General features: G+C 47.9%; 1 non-coding gene across 1 annotated transcript; it reads right to left on the bottom strand.

Annotated features, from left to right (window-relative positions):
• Window positions 1-4,548: 4,548 nt before the first annotated feature.
• Window positions 4,549-4,630, bottom strand: Trnas-aga (transfer RNA serine (anticodon AGA)). The gene has a single exon. It is a non-coding gene; the product is annotated as a tRNA-Ser (tRNA).
• Window positions 4,631-11,495: the final 6,865 nt, after the last annotated feature.

Genomic DNA, 11,495 nt, shown 5'->3' with positions numbered 1-11,495 from the left:
CATGTAGTGCGTCCGCCGAGCTCCTATTTAGCGTAGGTGTGGACTACCCTGGTGCGGACGTATCCGCTAATAAGCGAGTCAAGCTGTTCGATTAAAGCTTTGAAAGGCAGCTGTTGCTTACATTCAGCGGTTTGTAGTTACATTAGAAAACTGTTCCTGCAATACTCTAGCACTGTTTATAAACTTCGTATCCAAAATTAGTTTTGCTTCTTGCAACTGCGCCTACGTTTCTGGTTATTGAACTCCTGAGCAAGCAAGGCTGACCTTGAACACTTTCACGTGCGCAGTCGCAATATTTTCGGCAATTATACAGGTCAAATTGAAGAGAAAGAAACTTGTTTATTTATGTGCGCAAATACTTTTCTCCAGATTTATGCCATTTAAGCATTCCTTTATTGCTACAAAATTTGCACATTCGCTTTGGTAGCAGAAGCACGCCATCGCAATTACTGCAAGTTTGTTCACTGATGTTTTCATTTCGGAAAGCGTTGATAATGAAATCGATTACTTAGTGTTTAATGACCCATTCCGAAAAAAACAACTTCCCCGTGTGCCACAGAGTTAGGAGCCATCACATGTAACTATACAGGCAACTTTAGGCCACTATAGTACTACGAAGACACGGCACATTTGTGCATATTATACTCGTTTAATCAGTATTTGGGGCTAAATTTTTGTTTGGGTGACAACTTTAATGTGATATATAAATATGAGTTTTATAAAGTATATATCTACTGTAGATTCTTGAGGTGTAGACGCACTGTTTAAGGTTTCTGACTATGGAGTAACGGCGGAAGTAACCGTTACTTTTTTTCAGTAAGGGTAACGGTAACGCGTTAACTTTTTTTATTGGTAACGCAGGGCGGTAACGCGTTCCCCTTTTTCTTTAGCGTAACGAGTAACGTATTTAGTTACTATTTCTAGGTAACGCATAAAACACTGGTTTTAAGTGGCCTATATACACATTAGTGTTCTAGAAGGGAGTGGCAGACCGAAGTAAATCATTTAAAACACAAACACGCGTCGATCGAACCAGGGGGTGGTGGAGTCTGAACGTCGTGATTGCCCGCTGTCGCGTGACCCCATTCTGCTCCATGCATCATGGCCACGTGGTCATCATACATGTGCTCCTTCTCATAAACAAAACCGGAACTGGTTTGTAGAAAAGATTATATCATGCATGGCCCTCTAAAGTTTTGCGTTATATTTTTCAAGGTTTCAAAAACCGAGATCCAGAAAAATCCTTCAACGAAAATATTAATAATTAGTTCATAACAATGACGACGAAGAAATGTCGCGACTATCACGTAATCAGCAATTAGGCACTTGGGCGTATGCAGTCACAGACATGTGTGAAATGCAGCTGACGGTCACGTTACATAAAAACAAGAAATATCAGAAAAACATCGCGTGCTCCGTAATGTCTACACAATTATTCCTCATATATCACGATTTTATAAATTGAACGCCTTAAAAATAGCGAAATGCGTGATTTTGTTTCATCCAGTATTTCATAAAGTACGTTTTATGTACAATGTAATTTTTGGTGGGTTAGTAAACTTCTTTTTCCTTCGGGGAATCCGACACTTTGTTTTCATGTTATGCCTACGAAAATTAATAATAATGTAAACTATTCATTATCGTTTTAACTATATTTCCTTCACTTGAACTGCAGTAGAAGTGGTCGGGAATAAGGTAACAGTTACCGACAGGCACCTCCCCCATTCTTACGGGAAATACGCAAGAGGAAGACGACAGTCCGAAAAAAAAAAAGAAAGAACGTTGTAGATTTAACTGGATAGATGACCCCCATAGTCACAGTTACAACGTCGCGATATTACAGCAACGGCTGTCACGACAGGTGGCCCGACGAGTTTGCGAATCTGTCTTCGTTTCTATTCAACCCCGTTCAAATGGCGGCAGGCGGGTCACAGTAATACCCGTTCACTTAGTCTATGCGTAGAGGACAATGGTCTACGCAAGAAACACCTCCATTTTGGACTGTGGCACGGGACTACAAAGGCTGACGTCACAGCCTCGGCAGTGCATTTTGGGAGGTATACCGCAACCAAGAGAGGAATATATGGCGGCGCCCAGGGAGCTGTCCGCGAAACAAAAAAATAATAATAAAGACGTCTATAGAGCAGCTGCTACACAGTAGTCGCACGGTGCTTAGCAGAGTGGCGCAGTGGTTCCTATAGCCAACCATGAAGGAACGCATTCTTTTGTTTTTTCTACCTCGAGAAACCATGCCATACTTTCTTGGAAATACTGTCTTGCTTCCTGCTTACTATGAAGGAATTTTAAATCACAATGTTGGTTATCCACTGGTTGACGGGAGATGTGTGCCTACATGTTTGTGGTGTCTTGTAACATAATTCTGTTGTCCCCGTTTGTGTTATGTACAACCGGAAAAAAAAAAGCAGAGTGGCGCAGTGGAAGCGTGATGGGCCCATAACCCAGAGGTCCGTGGATCGAAACCACGCTCTGCTACATTTTAAATTCGAAGCATTTCTTAGCGAACCTTTGGCACTTTGAGCGTTTCTATCTATCTATCTAGCCGCCTACGTCTGGGTACTCTCATGATCGCCTCCTTAACTTGGTGTAGACCAAAATCGGTATGGAAGGGTAAGAGAATTTGACAAATATGACTGTCGGGTCATGACATGAATAACGTGAAAGCCCTGTCGCGTACGTCGTCAAACCCTTTCCTCCAGACACGTGTGGCAGTGGCACATAACCGTTTACCACGGGCCGCGGTGTACGGGTATGCGCCACAGGTGATTGACAGTTTATATATACCCAGGAATGGCGAGAACAGACATTGGTAACTTAAATGCGAGAGCGTTAAGAAAAACCGACATCGGCAGCGTTGACCCGACGAATGGAAGAATGAAAATTAGGATCCCAGCAGGAATCGAACCCAAGCATTCTGCGTGGCAATCAGGTATTCTACCACAGAGCCACGCCATGTCAATAAACTGGTTTGGAAAGACAGCCTATGCAGTCGTAATATTGGTGCAACGTCAGTTGTGGTTGTGGTGGTGGCTATCTAATTTTACAAGAAAGCAATAAACACTACATATGTACTCCTACGATACAGGCGTCATATTAGATTGACGTCTTTGGTTCCGGTGTTGTCTCCGCTTTTATAGCAGTCTATTAAACATTACATTTGTATTCCTATATTTCAGCAAGCTATATTGAAGCATTGCTCGACCCCGGAGGAGTACATTAACGAAAGTTGCGTATGATATTCACATCATCGCACCCTAAAGCGCACTTAGTCCGCCAGAATGATGCAGTGTCCTCTTCATTACTTACAAGGCTGGGTGATGGCCTCATGCTGACCGAGAATGATGTCAGGTTGATTGACAGCCGCCTTGTAGGCTAGGCTACGTAGGCCACATACGTCCAGGTAGTCTACGAATACGACCAGCGCCATCCACTGACGTTGGTCTACGTAGCACTATCCAGGCGTACCAGCCTCGATCGCCTATAACTCACCAACGCTAAGGGTGACTTCAGGTTCCGACACGTCGCCGGCTCTATCGACGGACAATTTGTCGACGAAATGACCGAGGCATGCACGATTTCCAACAGCTGTACTATACCTCACACTTCACTACACATGGACTCCTCGTCACCGCGATCACGACCGGATCCGATAACAAGCCATGACCAGCTGCTGGTCCTCACTGACCACGGTGATGATGACCTTGTTCAAGAACTGTCAAGAACCTCTTCCACACGTGCACACTAGTTCGTGAAACGTGCGTGCATTCTCCATCATAACGGACAAGTGTAAGCACTACATATCAGCTTACAGCGTCTGGTGTTGGTAATACCCACGTTGCCGTTGGCAACGTTACCCAACTGTAAACAACTGGTTATATTACACGTATGCGGCTCTTCAACAAATATGTGTGCGTATCTAATTTATAAAAACCTTTCGCGTCATTTTGTAACATTTCGCTCAGTAAAAAAATTACGCCACAGTCACCTTCCCGGCGCATGCTTCGCATAACATCGACTCCCACGGTACGTGGGATCTGCCGGATTTTTTTTTTCTTTTTGTTTTACTTCTTACTTCAATCAAGACCACATCGCTGCGCAGCTCTTCTGTATGTGCGACACCATTGTGGGACACGTTTTCTTGCTTACGACTATTCTCAAATACTTCGCGAAAACATAGTAGTAACAGAGCAGAACAAGTTAGATTTAGAGTCGCGGCAGACATAAGCGTAGCCAGAGGTGGGGGAGTTCACGGAATTAAGCCCCCCCCCCTCTCCCCGCCGCGGAATTTTTCATTTTTGTACGTGTATTTATACGCGTGCTCATAGAAACACGCGCGTGCGTATGTAGGGATCGGACCCCTGCCCCCCAAATAAAATCTTGGCTACAGCCTGCGAACTGCGTCAAATACACGACGAAGCAGGAACAACACTACAAGCTTATTAAATTTAATGAGTTAAATTGATAATTACCTACTGAACCGGCACTACAGTTCGATAAAAATTTAAACAACCGAAGAAAAAAGAATTGCTGCGCAGTCGACAGGATTCGAACCTGTGCGGGGAGACCCCAATGGATTTCTAGTCCATCGCCTTAACCACTCGGCCACGACTGCACGACGGTACCACGCCGCCCTTTTTTAAATGTCTCGTCTCTTCACGGGCATGACGATTGTTACTATGGCGACTTTCTTACGTCACTGGTATTCATTTCGGTAGCGCAAAAAAAATGAAGATGCAGACACAAGAGAGGACACATAGACAGGACGTGCGCCCGTCCTGCATATATCTGTCCTCTTTTGCGTCTTTATTTTTTGCTCGACCGAAATGAATGCCAGTGATCACAACCAACTAGCCCGCATTACCACCTTGATTTCTTGTTTCCTTCGCAATAAATGCAAGTGCCCCTCCCCCCGCCCCGTCCCGCCCCCTCCAACCCCGAGCGGAAGTGGGGTGGGGCGGAGCGGCTCCTCCCCATGCATGTCTTTCTTCCTCTCAGTTCAGTTTTCTGTAACCACTGTCTTCTTTAAAAATCCTTCATCATGAAAAAATACGGCGCGGGAAGCTTTCACGCGAAGTGCTACGAAGTTGCAAAGACACGGTTATATGTGCTTCGACGACACTGTAGTAGTATCACTGCGAGAGGTGCACTGAAAAAATCTGGACGTCCTGCTGGGGATAAATGCAAGAAGCTAGTCCGAAACTGAGAATAGGTGGATAGCAAAAATGGCGCGTCGTCTGCTACGCTACTTCCGGTTCGAGGCCTATCTCTTCGCTGCTTCAAGGTGCCTGCTGATCAATGTAATCGGGGAGGAAACACATGCACTTCTGCGACTCGTTTGTTACCGGTTGTCCAGTGATTGTGTTCTTGAATTATTTTGCCAATGGTTACACGATATTTCGAAGTTTAGAGAACGAAGCGAGAAGTAGAAATGGTTAAACACGAGAAGCGGTGAGAGGTGGGCCTCGAGCGCATCATGCGAGTGTGGTTATGCTTTAAAATATGCGGTAATAATTTGAAGAATTAGCTTGATTTAGCATTTTCGAGCACAAATGGTGGCTACCTCAGAATCGCGCACGCATATGAACACATGGTGCCAAATGTCAACATACGTTACGTTGCCAAATCACTTAGACTTCCGACAAAAGTATGCGTGCTCTATACCCGATCGAGTACGCCGATACAGTATATACACTTGCATTGCATATACTGCATTGTCTGCCTTTTGTCAAATTTATAAATACTGCTGAGCGCGTAAAAGGCGCCAACGGAACAAAGCGTCCTCTCAGTTACTGGTATCGTGATCGGAGTCGCTTTTGAAGCAACGAGTTGCATGGTATGGCGTCTATATAGTATTTCAGACTTGCAAGCGGGAAGTGCCAATTTAGCTGTTAGTGGAACTTGAAAGACAAATGTATGTCTAGTGCGCAGAATTTCACATGCATTGAAACACAATGCCCGAGTGCGCGAGGGTCACCATCTCACGTAAACGAAGATTCAGAGCCCCCCCCCCCCCCCTCCAAAAAAAAAAATAAACCCAGAAAACTGCGAGAGTTGATTGTAAACATTTCAGTATTGCCATTCACGTACTATATCGAACCCGAGATGGTGTTTGCCACACACAAGTAAGTAAATAATTTTACGAGTTCGAAACATGAAAACAGATTGGGCAGATATTTCATGACACTATGATGTGCAACAGATCTTTACAGGTCACAAAACATATGTGCGAAGACACCCTTTGCTGCGAAACAACATGCATGTGCCCGAAGATGCATGTCACTTGAATGAAGAAATGACCGTTCGCACCTTTACAACAATCTCATAGTGATTGAAATTGTTATTCAACTAAGCTGCACAGCAGTCCAAACTATTACGCAGTAATTTGTAAGAAAATGGGACCGCGACTGCTAGATGGAACACACAGAAAGCGACGGCACTAGCAACAGTGCCTGTTCGGCGCGGCACGACGTCTCGAACCGGAAGTTGATGCAGACGGGCGACGTAGCCCAGAATCCTTTGCGAGAGCCACGATTTTGCTATTTTGCTATCCACCTATTATCTCCCAATGGATGGTGGAACTTTATTAAATATAGTCCTGAGATACACGACTAGCGCGCAGTGGGCTTCTCCCACGTTGGGACGGGCAGGCTTAGCCTGACCGCCGCATCGTGGGCTCTCTGGACGGCCCAAAGCTGATCCCCCTTGTTGGGGCTTCTGATGGCGGAGCTCCACTTGGCTGGGTCGGCTTGTTCACTGCCCAGTAACGAGGGGCATCGCTAGAGCATATGCTCTAAGTTAGCTATTTCCCCACAAAGGGGACACGAGCTGCTAGTGTAAGTATCTGGGTAAATTTTGTGAAATAAGGCCAGATTTGGATATGAGTCAGTCTGCAGGAGTCCAAGCGTCATGGCCTGGGCTCTGTGTAGTTTTCTGTGAGGAGGGGGGTAGACCCTCCTGCCTAGGTAGAAGTGCTGCGTAATTTCATTGTATGTGGTGGGCTGATCTCTATTGTCCAACGTCGTGGGCTGGGGAGAACCTCCGTGGGCGCGGAACGTCATACCTCGCGCCTTGGAGTGGGCCAGCTCGTTGAGGTTGGTGGGGCCTCCTTCAAAATGACCCATGTGAGCAGGGAACCACGTTAAGATGTGGTTAGAGATGTCTTTTTCACCGAGAATACGGCGTGCTTCATTGGCGATTGCGCCGACGGCGAAGGCACTGACGGCTGCCCGTGAGTCGCTGTATACGTTCGCGCGCTTCTCGTCGAGGAGAGCGACGGCGATGGCCACCTGCTCGGCAGCGCTCGAGGAGGAACATTCAATCGATGCGGCGTTGATGACCGAACCAGCTTGGTCGACCGAGACCACTGCGTATTTGTTGCTGTTCCCGTACCTGGCCGCGTCGACAAAACAGCTCTCCCCAGGGACCTCTGCTACACTGCGGAGGATCGCCGCTGCCCTGGCCCGTCTTCTTCCCGTGTTTCGCAGCGGGTGCATATTGCGCGGAATGGGGGAAACGATGATTTGTTCACGTTGTCTTCTTGGCAATCCCTGGTAATTGTCGTCCACTGTGGCCGACGGGATACCCATGGCCATCAGGAGTCGCCTCCCAGCCTTCGTGCCCGAGAGTCTGATGACCTGTGCCCTCTCCTGTGCCTCCGCAATCTCCTCGAGCGTATTGTGCATTCCCAGCTGTAGGAGTCGTTCCGTCTGCATGTAGTTCGGGATACCAAGAGCGCTCTTGATGCCTCTCCGGATCATGGCGTTTAATTTATCCTGCTCAGCCCTCCTCCAGACATGCATGGCCGCGACGTAGGTAAAGTGGCACAGTAAGAACGCGTGGATAAGCCTGACCAGGTTGTCTTCTTCTGCAAGACCGCTGCGTCTCTTGGCGACCCTCCTGATAAGGCCGATGGTGCTGTCAGTCTTTTTTGCGAGCCGGAGGATCGTTTGGCTATTGGTGCCCGATGACTCCACGATCATACCGAGGATGCGGATCGACGCGACCCTAGGGATTATGTCCCCACTCTTCGTATGCAGGTTGATGTCACTCTCTGCCAGGGGCTTCCAGTCTTTTGGCTTGCGTCCCCGCCTGCTGGGTCTATACAAAAGCAGCTCTGATTTACTCGGTGAGCACCTGAGGCCCGTGTCCTGCAGAAAGGACTCTGTGTAGTCGATGGCTTCTTGGAGGGCAGATTCAATGTGCCCATCGCTGACATGATGTTAATAATGATGTTCCTTCACCACGTGGCACATACCCACAATTTCGGATAGACAAAAAACGAGATAATACAACCTATAGAAAAATCACAGCATATCCACGTATCCACGTGGTGAATGATGATGAGTGGGGCGAAGCGAACTCGCGCAACTCGCGCTGCACGGCGATGGCATTGGCGCGAGCGTGGTCCTTCTTGATGGAAGATATTGTGACTAGATTGTTTGAGAACCACAATCTGTTGCACACACCGCAACTATGGCCGAAACTGTTATCAAGGAAGTCCCGCTGGAAGCGCGCGTCGGCGCCTTCGGGCAGAGCCCGCCTGATGCGTTCTGCAGCCACTTCACGTGCTCGCACAGCCTCGGGCTCTGCCTGCCGGTGCGCGCGCTTTCTCGCCGCTTCACGGTCCTCCACATTTCGAAGATCCGATTCGCGCCGCAGCCGTGCAGCTTCGGCCTCGCGGGCTCGAACAGCGGGGTCTTCGCGCCGCAGCCGTGCAGCTTGTCGAGCAGCTTCGGCCTCGCGGGCTCGAACGGCGGGGTCTTCGCGCCGCAGCCGTGCAGCTTGTCAAGCAGCTTCGGCCTCGCGGGCTCGAACGGCGGGGTCTTCTCGCCGCAGCCCTGCAGCTTGTCGAGCAGCTTCTGCCTCGCGGGCTCGAACGGCGGGGTCTTCTCACCACAGCGGTGCAGCTTGTCGAGCAGCTTCGGCTTCGCGGGCTCGAACGGCGGAACCTGCTTCGCGGCGTAGACGTGCAGCTTCGGCCTCGCGGGCTCTCACCTCAGGATTCTGTCTGCGAGCGCGCGCTGCCGCCGCCTTCCGTGCCCTCCGTTCCGCAGCCTTGTCTTCCATCTGGCGACTCCGAGCTAAAGAGAAAGCGTGCCAAGAGGGAGCCTCATGGCGCGTTACTTCTGAAATGTTGTCTTCGGATGTCGTTGAAAACACGAGACGTAGTAAAAAAGAAAGAACGCCACACAGGCGAACACGCACGAGAGTGTCACTCGTCAACGTCGTCTTCTTCTTCTACTGCATACCAGAACGCGCGCAGTAAAGAAGAAAGAATGCCACACAGGCGAACACGCACGAGTCTCACTCGTCAACGTCGTCTTCTTCTTCTACTGCATACCAGAACGCGCGCTTCTCACGAGCTAGAGGTGGCTACTACAACGCTACAAACAAACAAAGGATGGACAGACCCACGGCATCAGGAGCTTCGCCCCTAAAAATGCACAGATATATCAACTTCAGAAAACTAAACATATCATTACGTAGTCGTCTTCGTGTCATGAACAGTAAGGGAAGATGTCCACAGTAGGAAAACAATAGACTTCTACCGGCCTACGTCACTCACGCCCCGTGACGTCAGGTCACGTGACCTCTCGGCGCACGTGCAACGGCAGTGGTTGGCAAAACACTCCCGCCGCCGGCTCAGCGTGGTATCGCACGGTGTTTGGCGCACGTTTTTTTTTTCTTTTGAACCTTTTCCTTCATCTTTCGGTTCCAAGATTATTTGTGGTATGTGTCAAAGAACATATAAATGTGTCGTAGACTGCGTGACGAAACATTTGCCAGGCTGTTGGCTGTTTATCTTGGAGAAGTGAACCCACGTGGTGGTCTGTGCGAAGAACAGCGGCATCGTCTTCGAAAATGTGCCGCTTTTACTGTGGCGTGTAGTGTGCGTTGAAAGGCAGCGACGATATCGGTTCACCTTTGCGGACGTTGAAAATGACAATATTGTGTATGGTGTGTGCTGTGTGAATAACGATGCATCTTGTTTGCGAAAACATTGGCGTGCGTTGTGTCTAACAAGACCCTTGCAGAGACCGATTGTCGACGGAACATCAGGATTGGACATTTTATTTGACGCGATGATCTGCGAGTGTGTACATCTCAGTGTTTGTGAGACAAGGTGAGACTACGCATGAGCTAGCAGCGTGTTTTAGCATTGCCGAAGCTGCATGTACGGTTTACCACGGCGAATACCCAGAACCATACGCGTATCACCTTTTGTTGGAGATGTACGTCCCCTCTGTAATGTGCAAACCCTGAGGGTAAAATAAATAAATAAATGATGGAAGCAGTGGAGATTCTTGTTTGTCATATTCTAGTTAGGCTTATCGTTACGTCTCGATATTTATGAAGTGACATTCCGAGTTTGTGCACCAAGTCTAAAGGAGAGAAGTTAGTATGGAAACACTGGTTTTGGGACGTAAGACCCCAGATATTGATTGAATAAGTATGGAAACACGTTGTGGGCATCAGATACAGCGAAGTAACCGCGCAAGAGATGATTTATCATTGCATTATTGTGTTTAACATCTCAAAACTGCACAGTGGATTATGAGGAATGACGTAGGGGAAAACTTCGCCTAATTTTCACGGGGATTTATTAACATCAACGGAACGCACGCCAATGAGTGTTTCCTTCGTTTTTTTTTTTTTTTCATTAATCTCCGACCAGAATTTTGCGCCGTGAGTGAGAATCTAATCCGTGTAGCCGCGCTAATGCTGCACATCGCTTAAAACTGCAGTGCAGATTTCGCGACGCAAATTGAGTACGTTCACATCCATATGACATGCTAATATTTCTCCAAACACGTGAAAATGTACAACGTTCGCTTTCGAAGAGCATAAGATTTTTTATGGCTGTCATCCACGACGAGCAAATCATATGTTGACCTAAGAGAATCGTGACTTCCTTTTAACAGCTGTGAGTTCGGAAAATAGCAATTTGCAAAAACCTCTATCGAAGTAACGCAGACACACGCAGCGCTGCTATGCAGAGAGATCCCGCCGGCGGAACTTTCTTGCCAACCAGCGCCATAGCCTCCTCCGAAGGCGGGACTTGGGGGCGGGACACTGACAGTGACGTCACACTGTTTGCAAACAGGGAGAGGTCTATTATAGCGCGAAAGCTAGGCCTTTTCATTTTCTCGAGTATATACACAAGCTCGTTTCAACCAAATAAACGGAAACATGCATGATAATTAAATAGCATTTTAACTGCACCATTGCTCTCTCTCTCTCTCTCTGCTTAAGCCCCCCCCCCCGTTTTTCTCCCCGTTTCCTACACGGTACAAAACAAGCACGGTTTGTATATAGGCAGGTATTTAATCCATGGTGAAACATCATCTATACGACTTCTTGAGAAGACAGCGCAAACGACAAAACACGAGAAAATGGGATATATATGAAATCTGCCTGAACCGACCATCCCAAGCACGCACGAATTTGCAGCTGCTCGGAGTTGCACGCCGCCAGTC

This window comes from Rhipicephalus sanguineus, chromosome 6 (genome assembly GCF_013339695.2).
Source record: "Rhipicephalus sanguineus isolate Rsan-2018 chromosome 6, BIME_Rsan_1.4, whole genome shotgun sequence".
Lineage (NCBI taxonomy): Eukaryota > Metazoa > Arthropoda > Arachnida > Ixodida > Ixodidae > Rhipicephalus > Rhipicephalus sanguineus.
Note: the sequence above shows the minus strand (reverse complement) of the source record. Positions and strands in the feature narration are given on the sequence as shown.